The following is a 21,392-nucleotide window of genomic DNA, read 5'->3' as shown; positions in this document are numbered from 1 at the left end:
GTGTGTGTGTATATATATATATGTATATATATATGTATATATATATATGTGTGTGTATATATAATGTATATGTATATGCATATATGTATATGTATGTATATATATATATATATATATTCATTCACCATTTGGGGAATGGCCTCATAACTTAAGAGACCTGTGTTACTCCATTAAAGGTAAAGTTACCAACATTTTTCCATAAAATATTGACACTTGAATTGGCATTTATTCTTGTGAAAAACTGTGAAGTTGATGAGAACCTGGGAGATGAGCGACTGGGTGTCTAGGAAATATCTTTAAAAAGTTGATTGAGGAAGAAAGATACATTCACGTTCGATAACCAGAGCTTGGATCCTACATTAAGTAAAAAAGGAAATGAGATGAAATCTCAAGGTACTCTGTTTTGGGTTTTTTTTTCTTTCCTTTTGCATGGATTCATGGCCCATTTTAATTAGTTTATTGGTTTTCTTGATTCTTTGTTTTATGAGTTTTTTTAGTAGTCTAAAAATGAATTCTCTATAGCTAGCAGGCTCTTTCCAATTCTGTGGGCTTCTGCTTTACCTGATTGGACATTACTTTTGCTGTATAGAGTCTTTTCACTTCGTAAGGTCTGATTTGTCAATTATTGAGCTGAGCTTCTGAGTGAACAACTAGATTAACTCTAACTCAGAAGGTCGTTTCTTGCACCTATATCTTAATAGGGTACTGCCTATGCTTTCTTCTAGAACTTTCAGGATATGGTTCTACATTAGTGTCGTCATTACATTTGAAGCTGATTTTTCTGCAGGGTAATAGACATCAGTCTAAAGACATTCTATATGTAGACACTTACTTTTCTCATCCCTCTTTGTCAAAGATAATATCTTTCCTAAGAAAGATCAAGAATATAACTGGTAAAAACAAAATACTGGTGAATATGTTGGGACAGGAGAATCCTCAGTCACTGTTGCTAGAATTGCACACTAGTGCAGCCACTCTGAAGAACATTCAGAATGTTAACAGTAAGCAAGGGACATGACTAGCTGTACCCCTCTGCCACATGCACCCCACGGACTCAATAGATACTTGCTCGGCCATGGTCACTGCTGTTCTTTTCATAATAGCTAGGAAGTGGGGAAAACCTGAATGTTTCTCAACTGATGAATGGGTAATGAAAACGTGATGCAGATACACAATGATACATAATGTATTCAATTGTTAAGAAAAATGAAATCATAAAACTTACAATGCGTTAGTGAGGAACAAATACATACATACATGCATACAGAGAGAGGGGGGGGGGATATATTAGAATGGCTTACAGGCTGTGGTCCAGCTAGTCCAACAATGACTGTCTTCTGTTGAAAGTTTCAAGAATCCAGAAGCTATCCAGTCCAGGAGGCTGGATGTTTCATCTGGTCTTTAGTATACTCTGAATCTCAAAAACAGCAAGTTCTAATCTTAGAAAAGGAATGTACCTGCTAGAGAAAGGAAAAACAGGCAAACAGAGAGACCAAGCTTCCTTCTTCCAGGTTCTCTATATAGTCTTCCAACAAATGTTGTGGCCAGATTAAAGGTGGATCTTCTCTCCTCAAAGACCCAGATTAGAAATGGGTCTTGCCAAATTAAGAAAAAAGATCCCTCACCAATATGCCTAGCAATTTGAGTTTTAGTTAATTCTAGATGTAGTTAAATTGACACACAGGAAAAGCCATCCCACACAGATAAGTGATGAAATTGGAAAGTATTATGCTGAGTGGAGTCACTCAGACCCAGAAAGGCAAATGCAACTTGGTTTTTCTTATTTCTCTGGCTGTGGATATTTAGATGAGAGCTAGAGATGTGGTTACTTAGAGTTACCACAGGAACCAGTAAAGGAAATTGCAAAAATATGTAGAGGGTTATAACTGGGGAGGGAAAGGGGTGGTAATATAGAGGGAAGATCCAAAAGAAAGGATAACTAACACTGAGGTCCTTTGAAAAAGCCATGGAGAAATGTATTATTTTTACTTAAAATACATATATAACATACTTGAATATATATTCACACACACACACACACACACACACACACACACACACTCACATACATACAGATGGTTTAAATGGAGTTATGCCTCGAGAGTTGAGGAATATTAATGTCCCATCCAAGAACCATAGATTATGTAACAAAATCCCCAGTGCCAAGCATGGTAAGCCTCAAAAAGACCCCAAACAACTTATGTTGTTGCTATTGTCCTTAATTGGCTCCCAGAAGATGCAGATGCTATCACTGAAGACATCACACACTTTTAACAGAACTTAAAAGAATCGAAGTAGAACTGACCAAGAAGCCACCTCCTAAAGGACTAGTTTCACAGGATCTAAAGATACTGTGGATGCTGCTTAAGGAGAAAGATAATCAATAGGTCTATTCAGCTATGAATACTGCCCTAGGGTTTCTACTCCTATAACAAAACACCATGACCAAAGCAACTTGGGGGAAAGGTTTATTTTAGTTAGTAGCTGTCAGTTCGTACTCTATCACTGAGGGAAGTCAGGGTAGTCAGGATCTTAGAATCTGGAACTGAATCAGAGGCCAGGAAAGTATATTTCTTAGTGGCTTGTGCCTTATATTTGGCTCGGCCTCTTTTCTTATAAATCTCTGGAGCACCGGACCCAGAGTCAGGATCTTAGAATCTTATATTTGGCTCGGCCTCTTTTCTTATAAATCTCTGGAGCACCGGACCAGGGATGATACCCCTCAGGGATCTAGGCCTTCCCACATCAAACACTTCTTAAGAAAATGACTCACAAACTTGGGCCAATCTTATGGAGACATTTTCTAAACTGAGAATCCCTCTTCCTAAATGACTCATTTGTGTTAAGTTGACATAGGTACCTAACACAAAGCCAATGAACCACACCAATGACCACCCTGGCAAGACATCAATCGGCAACTGTACAATAGTGGCACCTTCACCTTACTGGTAGCAAGTAGCTCTTTCATTGACCGTAAAGCCTCCTCAGCAAGGTGAGATTTATGACTGGTACTCTAAACATAACCAACTACCTGTGACTGGTGAGGTCATAGAGGAGAACCTACCTCTGCCTCTTTCCTAAGTCAGTCTAATTTCGAATGATATTATTAATACTTTTCGTTGTACCTTCACATAACTTGGGCTCTCACCCCTCAAATTAACTTTTTGCAGCAGATAAAGGCCTTTGTGGAAAGGTATAACAGGCCAAACTGAGAACAGGTGACCATGGGGTGTTCAGATCTAATTAATGCATTTATTTTTTTTCAAGTTTTTCTTTAAAGTTTATTCAACACAACATAATCTCCAACTTCACTGAGGTGGCTGACCATATCCATGACCGAAGCCCCTCTAAACTGGAATTCCGTTGCTGAGCCAGCCCCAGCCTCAGCTTTCTTGTCAGCTCCAGGGGGCACAGAACTCCTTCTGTCGGTGTCTCTGTCTGCTTCCCCTCTTGTGAATCTTGCAGGTCTCTCACCATCTGGACATTTGGGCCAAGGCCTGCCGGTCTCGGGACGACTGCGGTGCAGGGTGGCAGGCACGATCTCCGGAGGTAGGTGTAGGTAATCCTGGAGAAACTGGATGCCCTCATTTGTGAGGTACCAGTAGAAATGTCTCCAAGCAAACTGCTCCTTCACGTAGCCTCAAGACTTGAGAGACTGCATGGCCTCCATGACGTGAAGGTTGGGCACGTTCTTGTCTGCCAGCTAGGGCTGTCTGGGCATGTGGACACCTTTTTTTGGCAACCATCACCCCTTCCTTAAAAAGGAGTTCATAGATGACAGTCCTGTTCTTCTTGGCACCAACATCGCGGTGGCTGCAGGGTCCGAAGCAGAGGCCGTAATTAATACATTTATAACACGACCACTACAATTATAACTCAGCTAGGTTTATAGAAAGTGGGCTTGAAAGATTGCTAACAGCCAGAGAACATGAACATCTCCTGAGGGAGTGTGTCTTCTGTTTATAGCAGGGAAGCTGTACCCATGAAATCTCAGAAATATATGTCTGTCTAAACAGAACCCCAATTGGCATGCCAAGTTGGATAGGGGAAAATCTCACAAGGCTCCCCTCCTCGATGAAAAATTATAGGCAATCAGTGCTGAGAGAAGGCAAATCAGTCTTCTTTATGGATGAGTCCCCAGGTAGGTTCTCCAGTCCCAAGTGGTCAGCTCTAAACACATGTACATATGAGTAAATCTAAATGGACTCAGTGGGTTGTAGATATAGCCATGCATCTACACACACACACACACACACACACACACACACACACACACACACACACACACACACACAATGAGACAAAGACAGAGACAGAGGCAGAGACGCATATACACATACACACATACATCTACATATAATTGAAAAAGTCAGGAATTTGAGAGTGAGTAGGGAGTTAAAAGAAAAATTCAAAACAGGACATAGAGGGATAGATGTGATATAAATATAGTACTCACTTAAATATTTATGTATATATTAAATATATAAAACAATACAAATTATATTAACATAACAAATATTTTAAATATTCATATATTTATATATGTTAAATACATATAAATATACTACTCTTGGAAAAATTCTCATGAAAATTAAACCTTTATTTTTGAAGAAGAAAGAGAGCTAAGCACACTCCCTGTCCACTTCTCCCTGACTTCAGAGCTGCTTGATGCCCCTGCCACCTAGACTTCCCCACCATGATGGACTGTAACTATGAATTAAGTTACCATAACTATCCTTCCCTGAGTTGCTCATGTCGAGACAGTTGATCACAGCTGCAGACAAGCGACAATGCCCTTTAAACGTTGGGTACTGGTCATTTCATATGATTTCAGTTTGGGGTCTGTTTTTATTTCTCCCTGTGTGAATAATTAACTGTTCAGCACTATTTGCTTAATATTTAGTGCTTTTGTGACTGTTTGTGAAGGATACTCTGGTAACTATCAAACTCTCACAACAGGGTTGTTTCTGAGTTCTTCTTTCTGTGTTCTTGATATGAGCACACAGGAATAATGGGTTTTTCTAAATAATAACATGAAACTTGACAAAAATAAATTCCCTGAATAAATATTTTGTTCCTACTATTCACTAAGAAAGTGTTCAGTGAGTATTGTTTTAGTGTCGTCATATTGTAATGTAACATATGCTTTAGTTCTGATATCCTGGGTTAATCACAGCTGGCCAGGGACCATCAACATGTGGTTAACTACTTTCTGTTTCTACACCTTTGTCTGTAAAATGAAGTAGAAAAGTAGTTCTCTGCCTGCCAATAATCCATTTCTCTGCTTATTTCCTTCCCTTCACAGCCCTACTTAGAAGTTGCAACTGGTTATAGTATTTATTACCTTATGTAAATAAGAATGTAGAATAATTTTAACTACTTTTCCTTAGATTCCTAGAATGTTCTATAGTACCTGATATATAAAGTATAGTATTTGAAAGTGTGTATAATGAAAATGTATAGATTATTATATTTTTAGAAATGGGTATTTTTTTAAAATGTGTTGGGCTGGGCATAAAAAGTGCAGACCTGTGTCCTAACAGGCAGTGGCTTTCTATGAGTTCAAGGCCAATCTGATATATGCAGTGAATTGCAGATCAGCCAAGAGCTACTTAGTGAGATCCTTCCTAAAAAATTTTAAGAAGTGTTAATAAGTTTGCTACAAATGTTTGTGTAATAATTTTAGAATGTCCTAATATATTTTTCGTGTATTTTTCCATTCATAAAAGAGACACTGGACTCTGACCCCATAGGTAGCAATGAATATCCTAGTAAGAGCACCAGTGGAAGGGGAAGCCCTGGGTCCTGCTAAGACTGAACCCCCAGTGAACTAGACTATGGGGGGAGGGCGGCAATGGGGGGAGGGTTGGGAGGGGAACACCCATAAGGAAGAGGAGGGGGGAGGGGGATTTTGCCCGGAAACCGGGAAAGGGAATAACACTTGAAATGTATATAAGAAATACTCAAGTTAATAAAAAAAAATAAATAAATAAAAAAAAAGAAAAAAAAGAGTCATTATGATGTACAAAGTAGTTTTACACTGCTGATGTAAAATTTGGTTACAAATGGTATCACATTTTTATATTATGGTTTATAATATATTAGATAATATAATATACTACAGCTCTATAATAATTCAGAAGATGGATTCCCTTTTTTGAATTTAAATTCAAATTAAATTAAATGAGAATTTAACTGAAGGATCAGCGAGTATGGGAAATGTGAAATATTCTTATAACATTTCACTCACTTAAGCAGCATCCTTTTCTGGGAAGCTATAAAAACGAAGGGCACTAATGTAATGCCTAATATGTCTCTTTATGACAAGCAAATTAGGTAAAAGGTTGAATTTTCATATTCTCTCCAATATCAGAACACATACACAACAGCAAAAACCCTGTGGCTTTCAATCTCACGGAAACAAGCCATCCTTTTGGATTTCCCTGCTTCCTGATTCCCAGTAGGATGTGTTCAAGGACTTTAACACCGCTGTTAAGTAAATGGACCATTGTTCTTCTTAATTATTTACCATTGATTGTAAATATCAAATTAAAATCTAGTAATGATTTTCAGTATTAAGTCAAATTAACTTTAAATAGGCCAAACTTAATGAAATCAAATTTTATTTCTAAGCATCGGGATCCTAAGGTGAGTGTGATCTTCACAAAGTCCTCATTTTAATTCAAAATCTGACTCTTTACCCACTGCCAAGATCAAAGCAAATGTTACTTGTGTTTAATAAGAACACTGTGGCATTTCATCAAAGTAAGTGGGTGAAGATTATACAGCCAACTCTGTCACCTGACTAATTAGAGATCTGTCAATATCATTAACATCTGCTTTCCTGCTGACTCCTGAAGTATAGCCACTTCTTGGTTGGCCTTTCCTGGGCCTCTTTCCTTTCATCAGTGGTAACTGATGTTGCCTGTCTACACCAAAGTATGAGTCTGTCTAAAGTTCAAGATACAACACAAAACCAAGCACAGTCAAAGATTTAGCAAAAGAGGGGGGAAAAAAACCTTGATTTTACTACTTATTAAGGGTTTTTACTCTAGTGGACAAAATCTGGAGAGATCATGTCAGCACACTATAACTTCTTGGAAGAAAAATCTTTTATTATTTTGTTGTTGTTGTTGTTGTTGTTGTTGTTGTTGTGGTGGTGGTGGTGGTGGTGGTGGTGGTGGTGGTGGTGGTGGTGGTGGTATGATGGTTTGAATATGTTTGGCCTAAGGAGTGGCACTGTGGTCTTATTGGAGTAGGTGTGCCACTCTGGGTATGGGCTTAAGAACCTTATCCCAGCTGCCTAGGAGTCAGTCATCCACTAGCAGCCTTCAGTTCTATGATGATATAGAACTCTCAGCTCCTGCATCATGCCTGCCTGGACGCTGCCATGCTCCCGCCTTGATGATAATGGACTGAACCTCTGAACCTCTAAGCCAGCCCCAATTAAATGTTGTCCTTATAAGAGTTGCCTTGGTCATGGTGTCTGTTCACAGCAGTAAAACCCTAACTAAGACATTGTGATAAAATATATGACCAAAAGTGACGTTGGAAAAAAATGTTTATTTTAGCTTATAGTTCTAGGGAGAAGATCATGTTTCTCCCACACACACACACACACAGGAAGCAGAGATGGAGAGAAGCAGGGCAATGATGTCAATCTTCAGAGCCCACCGCCACATGACATACTTCCTCCAGAAGGGCTTAAACTTCTAAAGCCACCCTCCCCTGCAACCCAAACAGCACCATCCCTTGGGGATGAAGATTTCAAATACTCAAATATATGGTGTGGGTGGGAATTTCTCATTCAATCCACACTATCATTATAACTCATGAAAACCACTTCTAACCTATTGATTCCATTAAATCCCATTAGAAGGCAATGAAATAGACAAATCTCTACTTAGAATGACTTTCCATGCCCATCCTCTTACAAAGATCACTGAGAGACTAGAATCTAGGCCTCCTGACTCTGAATTCAACGTCTATCAGACTGGTCTGTTGAAGTTAGGCCCTGGTTCTTCCCAGCCCCATGCTCCTAGAAATAAGACCCAGACTCAAAATCTCTGACTAGATATAAGAAAAATATCCACCTTATTCTAGCCTACATTCTGCAAAGTAGCTGGTTACCAGTACTCAGGTACCATGCATCTGTCTCATCACATCTTCCTGGCATATCTCCCACCTGGCTCTACCCCAGAATCCTTTCTCTCTCCTAAACACTGCACCTTAATTTCTGAGTCATAGGCTATAAACTTTCTAACTGACAGGTGATGCATCCATCCAATACACAATATATTCTCGCTACACTGGATGGTATTCTCCTCTCCCTGGAGATGGCATTCAGTTTAGACTGGTATATTTACAATCAAGTAAGTAAATACTTAGAAATAGGACTCAAAATGTTTACATCATAAATAAATGGCATTCTGTAGGTCATAGACTACTAAAGTGAAATCTAAACTGAATTAAATTTATATTTGGAAAACACTATGTCACTTTTCTGAGTTCTTAGGCGTGCATACGTACATGCACAAATTACAGAAACTAGGCCATATTTTAATCACTCACTATTTTAAATTCAACATTCAAACATCATCTATAAGATATCTATTCTATGAAAGTAAATAAAATAGTTCTGAAATTATCCAAAGGACAATGATGGACAATTGTATATGTCAGGTCTGCCTTCTATAGAACTCAATAGCATTTAAGTTTTCACCTTTAAAGGAGTATTCAGAGACAGTCATCAGGCTAAAGGCAATGCATTTAGTTGAATCAGGTTATTAACAGAGTTACTTAATAGTTATTAAATTAGTTTTACTTCCCCAATAACTCCTTGAAACCAGTGTGTATTACTAAAAAGTTGTATCCTACCATATCCTCTGAAAATAATGCTAGCGAGGACAAAAGCAGCCTGGTGTGTTGCATCTGCATTTCCCATCAGGCAGCTAGCATCTGCTATAGCGACTTCAAGCTCCCATGTAAACATCACTGAATGCAGGGCCTCCAACACTCTACAGTCAGAAAGGTTAAGCAATTTACAAAGTCACAGAGCTTGGGAAAAGAAGACTTGCATATTTCTGATTCAAGTTTACAAGTCATTCATTAGAAAAGCACCCACATATGTCTGAAGCACCAGTCTTATACAACACAGAACAGCTCCACAATTGTAGGTGCATTTTCTTACTATGCACTCTGATAGTGGCACTTTAACTTAAGACATTGATAGCTCAGTATCAATGTCTTGTCTTTTTTATTTTTCTTAAATCAAGGTCATACCTTTAAAAGCTTGATGTTTTGTATACATTTGAAGATAACTAGAATTTGAGAAAATAAATTAATAAGTACACTTTGTGACTTGTTCCATACTTTTAACACTTATTATCCAGTTTTTTTTCCTGATTTATTATTTATTTATTTCAGTTGATTTTTTTCATCTTTATTAACTTGGGTATTTCTTATTTACATTTCGATTGTTATTCCCTTTCCCGGTTTCTGGGCCAACATCCCCCTAGCCCCTGCCCCTCCCCTTCTCTATGGGTGTTCCCCTCTCCATCCTCCCCCCATTACCGCCCTCCCCCAAACAATCATGGTCACTGGGGATTCAGTCTTGGCAGGACCAAGGGCGTCCCCTTCCACTGGTGCTCTTACTAGGCTATTCATTGCTACCTGTGTGGTTGGAGCCCAGGGCCAGTCCATGTATAGTCTTTGGGTAGTGGCTTAGTCCCTGGAAGCTCTGGTTTGGTGGGCATAGTTGCTCATATGAGGTCTCAAGCCCCTTCAAGTTCTTTCAGTCATTTCTAAGATTCCTTCAACAGGGGTCCCGTTCTCAGTTCAGTGGCTTAATGATGGCTTTCACCTATGTATTTGCTGTATTCTGGCTGTGTCTCTCAGGAAAGATCTACATCCAGTTGCTGTCGGCCTACACTTCTTTGCTTCATCCATCTTATCTAGTTTGGTGGCTGTATATGTATGGGTCACACGTGGGGCAGGCTCTGAGTGGGTGTTCCTTCTGCCTCTGTTCTAAACTTTGCCTCCCTATTCCCTCCCAAGGGTATTCTTGCTCCCCTTTTAAAGAAGGAGTGAAGCATTTGCATTTTGGTCATCCTTCTTGATTTTCATGTGTTCTATGCATCTAGGGTAATTCAAGCATTTGGGCTAATATCCACTTATCAATGAGTGCACACCATGTGTGTTTTTCTGTGATTGGGTTAGCTCACTCAGGATGATATTTTCCAGTTCCATCCATTTGCCTATGAATTTCATAAAGTCATTGTTTTTGATAGCTGAGTAATATTCCATTGTGTAGATGTACCACATTTTCTCTATCCATTCCTCTGTTGAAGGGCATCTGGGTTCTTTCCAGCTTCTGGCTATTATAAATAAGGCTGCTATGAACATAGTGGAGCACGTGTCTTTTTTATATGTTGGGGCATCTTTTGGGTATATGCCCAAGAGAGGTATAGCTGGGTCCTCAGGTACTTCAATGTCCAATTTCCTGAGGAACCTCAAGACTGATTTCCAGAATTGTTGTACCAGTCTGCAATCCCACCAACAATGGAGGAGTGTTTCTCTTTCTCCACATCCTCGCCAGCATTTGCTGTCACCTGAGTTTTTGATTATCCAGTTTTGAAGCTCACTGTGTTACTTTCACTTCTTTGGAACAGTGCTAGTCAAATTGTCTTAGTATTCTTATGCCTGATTCTAGCCAGTCTCATCTTCAAGGTAGATTTTATTTGTCTTTCCCAATTACTACCTGAGCTAATCTCAGATCTACCTTATTTAACTTTTAGAAAAATGTCATTTTTCAAGATTCTCTCTTAATTACTTATTTGTGAATTCATGAAAATATATAATACTTATTCTTGACACAAGGTCTCATATGTCTCAGGCTAGTCTCAAATAAGTATGTTGTCAAGATGATCCTGAACTTTCAATACTCCTACCTTTATTTCCAAGCTTGTAAGAATAAAGAAGTGGGCTACCACGTCTGGTTGATATAGTACTGGGTTTTTGACCCAGAGTGTCATGCATGCTTAACAAGCACTATCCAACTTTACCTCTATCCCAAGAACTTGCTACTTTAAAACTTGAACAAGAGGACTCCCAGAGACCTGTCTGCCACTATGTTACTTGGCACAGGTGGGGAGAAGACACTCAATGTTCTGTCTGTCATTATGCAATGCAGCATAGGACTAGGAAGACATCCAGAGTCCTGCTCACTGCCTTGCCATGTGTCATGCACAAAAGAGGATGTCCAAAGACCCAACAGACATGGGGAGCACCCATAGTGCTAAACACTACAATGAGCAAGTATGTGGTACACACATGGGAGAGTAAGCATGTGAATTTGAGTGTTAGGAAGAGAGATGGAACTGGAGAAACAAAGATGAAGATGAATAGCCTATAGTGAGGAGCCTGCCCCACCACCTGAGATCATGGTGAAGTCTCAGCCTATGCTGCCACTGCAAGCCATGTTTGGGTCCATGACCATGGTCCATGACCATGCATCATCAGGAGTCTGTGTCAATGATGCTCCTGGCTTATCACCAGAGGCCATATGTTGGAAAAAAACAAAACAAAACAAAAAACCTAGTCTGGATTACCTTCTGGAATCATGTTGCTGTCCAAGGGTTGTGCAGAGTTTTCCCTGCCTCTCACTGGCTGCAGGACTCAGGAGAGAAGGTCTTGCATCTCACCTGGGCAGCACAGTGGAACTGGTCCTGGTGGTGTGGTTGCAGGTGGGCCAGCCATGAGAATTAGAGCACAAGATAACTGGTTCTACCACTCATTTGACGTGAAGTAGCATAGGCACAAAAGTGTGTCTTCTTCATCTGGCCCATTGCCCCTGGCCCCATCCATCTGTGGTAGTTGGGAGAGCTGTCCCTGAGGTCATAAGAGCTGGAGAGCTGACCCTGCCCTTCCCACAGCAGCACTAAGGAGAGCACGCTCTGAACCTTACCTGGGCAGCACAGAAGAGCTGGCTTTGGTACTGTATGGGTGTAGGTAAGCCAGTCCTGATGGCATGAGAGCAAGAGAGCTGACCCTGCCCTCTGCTGGCTGCAGCATTGGGTGAGCTTGTTAAAGCAGGTCTGGAGAATTTGCCCAGAAGAGTTGGTGGGCTGACCAAGTCAGCTACCACCTAGGACTAAAACCAGGGCTTCAGTTGATCCACCAGAAAATCTAACTCATCTGTAAATTTCTGGAGTATGTGAAGGAACCAATCCTTCATATTCAAAGCTGCAGGATTTCCATGACACAGGCCAACAACAGGATACCCAAGAGGAGCCCCAATGCAAAACCAGTATTGATTGTGTAAAAGAAACCAGGGGCTTTGAACTAGACCAATGATTCATTACAATAAGCATTTGCAAGTAACAATGTATAGAGAAAAGGATATACTATGGGATGCACTGTGATACACTATAGCTTTCATGATGGTATATTTTATATGCTTTAGGTTTTTTTTGCGTTTGGTTTTGGGTTTTTTCTTGGGGGGGTTACAAGATCAGAGGGTAGATACAAAGAAATGGAGAGATAAGTATGATTGGAGTGTATGATGTGAAACTTACAAAGAATAAATACAATGATTTTAAAAGGTAAATAACAGGAATAAAATAGAAAAACTAAACTAAAATCATAGAATTAGGTCCTTATTACAGAAGCACAGAAAAAAATTAAATCAATTTCCCTGTTAACTTAAGAAAGTGGAATTTTCTATGCAGTGAGAACAGAATTAGAGTTCTCATAACCTGAAAATGATACACACACACACACACACACACACACACACACACACACACCAATGTACCTTAATCTTTGATGGCATGTACATTAACTATTTTTCTTTCACAATGATAAAATCTCATGACCAGAGAAATTCTTAAAATAAAATATTTAATTGGGCTTACAGTTCTAGAGGGTTACAGTCCAAAATGCTAGAGCAAAAGTCATGGCAGCAGGAACAGGTGAGAGCTCTTATCTCCAACCTCAAATAAAAAGCAGAGAATGAACTAAGGATGGTAGAAGTCTTCTGAAAACTCAGTGCCCACTGACAGTAGCACACTCCTCCAATAAGGTCACACTTCCTAATCCTTCTCAAACTGGTTCAAATAGGATTTTAGTATTCAAACACATGAGCCTATAAGACCATGGGAAAAGAAGTAGAGAAAAAAAGAATTAGTTAATAAAAAGAGGTAAAGGGCAATTCATAGAAAAAAGGAAGATGGTTGCATTAAATTCTGAAACTGTGTTCTAGCCCACAGTAATGAATGATTGCAGATTTAGAGAATACGAAAAAACCATGTTTCACTTTGGGGATTAGCAAAAGTAGGGAAAACTTTAAAATATCCACTCAGGTCAAGGAAATAGAAGGACAGAAAGTTTCATCTATTGTTGGTAAATATTATATTTTTAGAAGTAAATTCCACAATATCAATAAAATCTAAAATGTGGTTTGCATTTGTTCCAGCAATTTCTCTTCCAGAAATTTACCTCTTTATATCCTATACCTCCAGAGTGCTAGAATTACAAGTATGCACCACTATGCGTGGTTAATATACCTAAGATCAGCATTGGCTTTATGTGTCCCAGATAACCACCTTCCCAACTGAGCCTAGAAACGTATTGTTAACAAAGCATGAAAACAAATATGTTTCAAATTGGCAATGCTGGTTAAGAGATTATGTTTTGAAATATAAATTTTTGTTATATTTATTAACATGTGTATGGTACTGGAGTACAGAAATAAGCAAGCTGGTCCTGGAAATCAGGTCATTATTTCCCAAAGCATGAAAACTTGGCATACAAAGGCTCATCAGCTGGCAGACATTAGAAACACTCCTGAAACAAAGTCTCTTCTGCCGTGACTGTCTGTCCTCTTTCTCCCCTGAGAACCACAACATTTTTTTTCTTCAAGGTAAGTCCCAAAATTTAGAATCACTCTTCTTCACAGAAAGGCACAGGATCCTGCCTTAAAGATCTGAATTTCAGAGAGGACTGGCTCCAAACTCAGAGGATGGAGTGGGAAAGTCCAAGGAGAATCTGAACAAAAGACCATACTGGGGAGCCTTTCTCTGCCTCTTCCTATCATGGGACAGGATATCTAGTCACATTTGCCTATTCTTCAGCACACCTGAACACAAAAGGAAATGACCTTATCTAAGATTTTAGCTCTTTGTTCCTCAAGTTCCGTGCCATATAAAAAGTTTGTTTGGGTTCTTTGTTACTTGTTCTACAAGACAAAGTTTTTCTGTAATCCAGGCTGACCTAAAATTCACCATCACCTGGCCTCTGCTTCCCAAGTGCAGGAATTACAGGTTGGCATTATCACATATGGGATAAGTCTTTAAAAATAATTTTGTTATCTTTTTCTGTTGCTATCTTGTCTGTTCTCAAGAAGCACATGTGCTGAATGAAAAGAGACAACAAAAATGTCCTGCCTTGTCAATGCTTGTTCCGTGGAATCCATATTGCAGAAAAAAATCAAAAATATGTAAGCAATTATCAAGGGACCCAGCTTTTACAGGTCATGTGGGGATTTGCTTGTCATTGAATTATGAGTGACAATGTCACTAAGGATTGCTGCTGAGCCTAAGATCTGGATGATAAGAGTAACACAGAAAGGAACATGATGAATGAGAGATTCCGACCTATCCTAAGTATCACAGAAAGCCACAGTGGGGGTAAATTTATAATGTAATTATCATTTTAGAACATCTCTATTATTGTTGTATTGACATATTTGAGGGACAGAAATAGAACTGAAATGTATATGAAGCCTCCTGTCTTAAACTGGGAAAACACGAAGAAATCCTATATTAAATGGTAATGTGGATATGAGTAAAAGAAGAGATATTTGAACTATATTGTACAAGGAAAGCTGGTAGTACTGACTGTCTGATTGGCCATGGATCTGAGAGAGAAGGGGGTAATTATAAAAGTCCAATGAGTTTGCTTTGAGGAACTAGGAGGAATACTAAGATATTGACAGGGAGGAGAAAGACTGACAGAAATTCACTATGGAGCCTTAGGAAGCAGCAGTTCTGTCTTGACCAGTGATGTTTGAGATGCTTCCTCCATTGCCATGGAAATATCAACCAAAAGGATACAGATGTGATGCTGGAGTTTCAGGGGACTTCACATTCAACAAAACACTGCTCAGAATCATATAATTAGTATTTGAAGCAAAAACCCAAAACGTGGACTGGGGTGTGGTCTCTATACGGTTCAGTCCTGGGGTGCTTACTTAACACATTGGAGACACTGGGTTCAATCCTTAGCTTTGTGTCCCTTTCAAAGATCATGTGTACCCAGGAAGCACAAAGAACTGAAACCGAAAGCTTCTCAACATTAGAGATTAGCCCGGAGGCAGGGATGGTGGCAGAATGAATCCTAGTTCTGCAAGTTAACATAGCTCTTTCCTGTATCTATAAAATGAGAACAATCATAATAGCACAGTCAAGGTCAGTGGGATGATGAATGGAGGTAAGATAAGGGCTCAGCACTGTCTCTCCTACAGCACATGGGAAGTGATCAATGATTGATATGAGTTTTATGATAAATATATCCACAGTTTCAACAGAAAAAGAAAGTGGAAGCAACCCATGTCATTTAAAGCCATAAAAATTTCCCTTTAATCGGAGCAAAAACAGAACTTTATACAAATGAGGAAAAGAAAGAAATAGCAAATCACTCTAAACTAGTATCAAATTAGTAGTTGGGAACAGAAAGCCATTAGAGGAAATGAAGATGGATGTGATTCCAATTAAAAAAAATTACATGAATCCCTAAATCAGCAGACCCCATGCAGACAGTTAAATGAAATGGAGCATCAGAGTGTAGCTGCATGAATCTGAAAGGATACCTTCCGACCTTCGTTTCCAAAGGTCTTGTGTTACAAAGTCTTGTGTTAATTGGCCCACTTTCATGTAACATTTAGTACATAATAAATATTTACTACTGAGCTCTAAATTTAGACATAAGGATTTGGGTTGTGTAAATTCCACCTAATTCCTTTTAAATTATAGCAATTCTCTATTCACATCTTCATTTTTTAATACTACAAGGACCTAGGAAAATATAGTAGTAATTGCACTACAGAGAGGGAGAGAGGGGGGAGGGAGGGGGAAATTCTCATTATCTTTGTTGTTTTATTAGGTTACTAGTGGGGTGAAAAGAACTCACAACTAAATACTGTCATCAAAGTCTGTAAGGCCTAATGTAATTAGGAAACCAATACTTAAAACCCTCTAAGTAGTGCTCACAAAATGGGTGTAATTAATGGTCTTTGAACCAACATTTTACCAACTGATGTCAAATCAGGTCAAATTCTCTTTCTCCTTTCTCTAAATCCATCAAAGACTATTCACTTTCCTCCCTCTGTTCGTGAAGAAAACGATGTCACCCACATAAGACGAACATAAGAGTGACATAATAACACTCTTCATGTGGTCATTCACGTGCAGGAACAGCTGTCATCTAGGACTGCCACCCTCCTCTTCCTGGAAAGCCTCAGCAGGGTCAGAATTGATGCTGAAGCGTGTAGGTCCCTTTCTCTTTGCTACTTTCCCTGCTAAATACTCCCCATTCACTCATCTCAAATTCCCTAGTTCTCAACACAAAATTGCATCTAACCTGCTCGGTATGTTTTCCTATTATGGGGAAACAATGCTGATGTTCACTGCTCATGCAGTCATTTTAAAAACTTCAAAATATCTTTCGGCTTGAATTTTTCAAGGAAGAAAGGATTTTGCTGTCACCACTTACCTTGAGCCTCAAAAAGAGTTTCTGGGAATATTAAGGATTCTGTCCTCACTGTGTTTTTCATGTTCCTTCCTCAACTGGATCTCATGAGTGCCAAATCGCTGAGTGTAAGATTGTGAATTCTGCACCATGGTGGGTGAGCAAGGAAACTGCAAGTGTTTTAAGCAATGGAACACCTGTGAAGTTATTGAGATGCTTTTCTCTAACTCTACTCTCATCTGATGTAACTTTTTCATGTGTGTCATCCTGTCCTTTGATCTGGAAGTGGCACCTTTGCAGATTAAATGAAAAGAAAATCCTCTTCTATTTGTAAACCTGTCTAATCCCTTGCCCATCTTGAAAATGAGGAACCCATCCAGCTCTGGACTCTAGTAACACATCTAGAAATATCTGTGACCAGAATCCAGTGATAAGACTGCTTATTAAAACTACATGGTGATGTTCCCACTCTGCATCCTGTGGTTCCAACTTGTATCATTATCAGTGTATCAAGTACCTTTCTATTTCATATGTGCTAGGGAGATGTAGGTCCTATTGTTATTATTATTACTTATTAGTTATTATTTATTACTATTGTTAGTGTGCTGGTATTATTGAGAATGGAGAGGCCTTCATTGGAATACCAAATACTGTTTAATATATGTTTACAGGCAGGCCAGGAGGTTTTATGATATAAATAAAAAGCTGCATAAATTAGAAAGTAAAGGAACTATGTCTAAAGGTCAGATCTGATACATTCCAAGCTTTAGACCTCTCATTGTGTCTGCTCTAAGTTCTTTTTATTTGCAAATGGACCATGAGAGAGTTCTCTTTCACTTGTTCCACAACTCAGGCCATATCATGCATGACCCATCTGGGTAACATTGCTATTCACCAGTGGAACAGGGAGTAGTGTTATTTAGGGGGTCAAAAACATTAAGGAATGTCACAGAAGTTGTTCTAATTGTAAAGAAATTTTAATGCAGCAACACGGCTGCTCTGGCAGAGATCACATCCGAAGACCTTCTAAGTTATGTGATCTGGCTGAAATGCAGACACAGTTTGGATTACAGTATGATCTGCCTGGCATACAGACACGCCCTTAATACACACTTTTAATCCCTAACAATGAAGGTAAAGTTAGGTTGTAGAAGGAAGCAGCCATCTTTGAAAGTGACATGTAATCGAGTGGCAGCAAAGTGGCTAATCAGACAAAGATTTGACAGAATAAGTCAAATCTACCCAACTCTCATGAGAACAACAGGAAAGAGAGGTTACTTTAGAGTGGTACAGGGAGAGAAAGGCATGTGGCAGTTTTACAAAGACAGGAGCAGAGAGAACAAGCTAGACACAGGTAAAGACAAGACTAATCAGAGAAGGAGAAGAAGCCAGAAAATTAGAACACATTGCTAAAGTTAGTATGAGGCCAAGTAGAGTTTAAAACATATTGCTAAAATTAACAGGAGGCCAAGTAGAGCAATTCAATGAGAAGCTGAGAGAACCTGGATTGAATCAATCAGCTTGGAAGATTAGAATGTAAGGAGACAAGAAGTTTCCATGCTTGGGCATAGGGATAGTTAATGACAGTAAAACAGAAAGCTCTGTGCTCAGCCCAAGGCATGTATTTACACAGCTTTGGTAGGGCTTTCATCTCATCCCTCCATGTGAGAAAATAACATAATAACTTACATCTGATTAACTCAAAATTCTCCTTTGAACCCTAAGAATCTCTGTCCATCAGGCCAGGAGATCCTTAAAGCAGGAAACTATCACAAGTTAACTCATGGTGGGAATTGGAGGAAGGACAGGAGCACTTAGTGCTATGTGTTGTGGGGAAGATCTGATGAAGGCACTGTGAAAACTATGTAGGCAAAGCAACTATTCCTTGTCACACCAGGGCAGGGACATCAGTACCATAGTCTGAGTGAGCATGGTGACAATACTGTAAACCAAGAGAACAAAAGGGACTCTTGTGCTCTGTCCTAAGCCCCTTCCATAAGCCAAGGCTAGAGTAGGAGAAATAAAGTCCAAGATTCATTATGTTGTAGCCTTAGTTTGTTTTAAGAGATGAGGTTAAAGTTTAAACTGAGTGGTACAACATAAACCAGCGGTTCTCAACCTAAGGGTCACGATTCCTTAGGAGGCTGAGCAACCCTTTCACAGGATTCACATATCAAATATCCTGAATATCAGATATTTACATTACCATTCATAACAGTAGCAAAAGTATAGTTATGAAGTAGCAATGGAAATAACTTTATGGTCAATGGTCACTACACATGGACAACTATACTATAGAGTCACATTTAGAAGGATGGGAGGGGAACACCCATATAGAAGGGGAGGGAGAGGGGTTAGGGGGATGTTTGCCTGGAAACTGGGAAAGGTAATAACAATTGAAATGTAAATAAGAAATACCCAATTTAATAAAGATAGAGAAAAAAGTGTACATTATTTTTTAAAAGGAGAGAAAGGATATTCGTAGAACAGTTGACTTTATTCTAAAGTGTGCATGTATATAGCTATAAATATATAATGTATATGCACATTCATATATACAATTGCATCAAACAATATCACATATACTTAAAAAAGAAATGAATAAGCAACAATACCAAATCAACAATGTTTGACATTAACCAAGAGGGTAGGAGATAAAAGGTAAGGATGATGTTTTATTTTTTCCTTACAGTATATTTTCAATGTTTCCCCAAGTAATCTTGAATAACTTAATAATTATTTGTGAAAACTGCAGCTGGACCCAACAGAACACACCTCTCATCCCAGCTCTCAAGCAATGGAAGCAGAAGATGAATGGTAGTGGATGCTCAACTTCAGCTCTACAGTGAGCTCAAGGCCAGCCTGAGCCCGTGTATCAGCAAAGGCCCAAAGCCAAAACCAAAGCAATACAAAAGCCATAAATCTGGGAAACTGTTCCCTTCTCTCAACATATATTTTTGTGAACACTGGATAAGAATGATAATATTGTATTTATTTATCTCATTTTAAAGTGACTAAAAGAATGAAAACGTTTTAAAGGATGAAATCAACAACTAATCCAAGAAAATTCTGAGAGACTAATTTTCATTTCTTAAAGAGTTTATAACTCTTCTTCATATCTCAACGTGTTATGTGACTTTCAAGTATTGTCACAATGTAAGATATTCTGGCTTTAAATGTTCACTCCAGTTGGTAATTTTAGCTATTCACATAAACATTACTGACTATTTGATTGGATGGTACAGAGATAGGTAGGAGAATAAAAACAAAAGCTTTCTCAGAAGCTTTTCAAAAGTTCTAAAATAGGAAAGACGAGCTTGCAAAATTATCAATATCACAAGACAGAATTGTACTCTTGAGCTGAGCACACATTTTATGACAAGATGACATAGAATCTACTCATAAACATTACAAACACCCAGCGATGCTACTGAGGCTCTAGCAGCTGTCAAGAAGCCACTTAAAAGCAATTTTAAGTCAGAAAACAGAAAAAAAACCCTAAAAAGTCCTTTGATTTCAACACCACATTCCTCTTAAATGTGTTTCCTGTCACGTAGTGTTTCTGGAAAGATGCTTATTTGACTAACACCCCTCTGAGGTCAGATGGACAATGGAGTAACAATCATTTGGGCAACTGTCTTATTACAGATTTCCTACACAATTCTCCTGACAGACAGGACACCTTGCAAATCATTTTCATTAGAACAAATATAGCCTAAAAATCTGTTTTAAGGAAGCAGCATGACTTGAGACCTATGGTGCTCAAAGAGTGCCAGACAGGAGACAGGACTGAAATATTCTCAGAGTAGACAGAATGAACACATACACTTACCCATCCCTGGATATGGAGTCACTTCAGATGCTGCTTCTCGTCTTGTCTCCTTTTCACCCAGCTTCCTTATCACAAAAGGAGAAAATAAAGGTAGCCATTCCTTGGGAAAGATTGAGAAGATTGGGCAGAGTAGGCTTCTGACTGTTCCTAAAACACTTGACGTCTGAGAACTGATGAATAGAGAAAGTCCTGAAAACAAGCAGAGGCATGAACATCATCACATACTGTGCTCCTGGGTCCGGGTCATGTGTGAAGCTTAACTAAGAGTTAACATTAAGCATGTCTGCGAGCGGTCTTTCTCAAACAGTAAAATATGTTTCCCTGGGGTTCTGTTTCCCATGACCTATATCCCATTGCCCTTGACCTTTACACTGTCTTTGTTCCTTGCAGTTTTATGGAATTATTAATTCAGTGTTTATTTATTTTTCCTTGTCCTAAGGAATTATAATTTAATTATGTGACTTTCTGCATAACATTTTGTTTAAAGATCTAAAATATAAATGTTAGCTACAGATCCTGGCTACTTTATGTTTGAAGTAAGTCTCTGTAATTTTTAAAATTTTAAAAGACACAAGTTTACTACTGCTTAGCACCACAACATCTGTTGACTTTCAGGCTTGAGGTATTTTCAGGAAACTGAAAGTCAGACTGCATGTGTGATTTTAAAGGAAGACACCAGAAAGATTTGAGAAACTAAAAATGTTAAGAAGACAAAACAGAAGGTAATCCCTTATTTGAAAATGTTTTTTAAAAAGATAAATAAGAGAGTAACCCATTTAAATAGAAAAAATGGGATCTAGTTGTACAAAGTTTG

At 38.8% G+C, this 21,392-nt stretch overlaps 1 pseudogene; it reads right to left on the bottom strand.

Annotated features, from left to right (window-relative positions):
- Positions 1-3,273: 3,273 nt before the first annotated feature.
- LOC147999781 (small ribosomal subunit protein eS10 pseudogene) overlaps positions 3,274-21,392 on the bottom strand; it is a 68,332-nt pseudogene continuing 50,213 nt past the window's right edge.

Source organism: Rattus norvegicus, chromosome 18, assembly GCF_021556685.1.
Source record: "Rattus norvegicus strain SHRSP/BbbUtx chromosome 18, alternate assembly SHRSP_T2T, whole genome shotgun sequence".
Classification (NCBI taxonomy): domain Eukaryota; kingdom Metazoa; phylum Chordata; class Mammalia; order Rodentia; family Muridae; genus Rattus; species Rattus norvegicus.
The sequence above is the reverse complement of the archived record's forward strand: the minus strand, read 5'-3'. Positions and strand labels throughout refer to the sequence as shown.